The sequence below is a fragment of the Rhagoletis zephyria genome, unplaced genomic scaffold (assembly GCF_001687245.7).
Source record: "Rhagoletis zephyria isolate East Lansing unplaced genomic scaffold, Rhagoletis_zephyria_1.1 Rzeph_scaffold_78204, whole genome shotgun sequence".
NCBI classification, from domain to species: Eukaryota; Metazoa; Arthropoda; class Insecta; order Diptera; family Tephritidae; genus Rhagoletis; species Rhagoletis zephyria.
The window spans coordinates 949-1,150 of NW_016235253.1; the positions used below are offsets into that span (position 1 = coordinate 949).

Below are 202 nucleotides of genomic sequence, written 5' to 3' on the forward strand. Positions count from 1 at the left end.
CACCCTCGGTGGATCCTCCTTATGGTTCTTTGGGTGGTCCTTCAACCTTACAAACTCAAACGATCAATACCTACCGTGGTCTTAGAACGTCACATAACCAAGAACCAATTAATCAACCATCTCATTTATATCAGAATTATTCGCTATTCGGTCCTACATTCACTACGTATTCTTCTGCTCAGGGCTGGCATCGAGTCAAACC

The 202-nt window shown here is 43.6% G+C and overlaps 1 long non-coding RNA gene across 1 annotated transcript in view; it reads right to left on the minus strand.

Annotated features, from left to right (window-relative positions):
- The window catches only part of LOC108357469 (uncharacterized), an 812-nt gene extending 698 nt beyond the window's left edge, over positions 1 to 114 (minus strand). The window contains exon 1 of the long non-coding RNA XR_001846655.1: positions 71 to 114. This is a non-coding gene — a long non-coding RNA (uncharacterized LOC108357469). The remainder of the gene's footprint in view (positions 1 to 70) is intronic.
- Between the last annotated feature and the right edge of the window lie 88 nt (positions 115 to 202).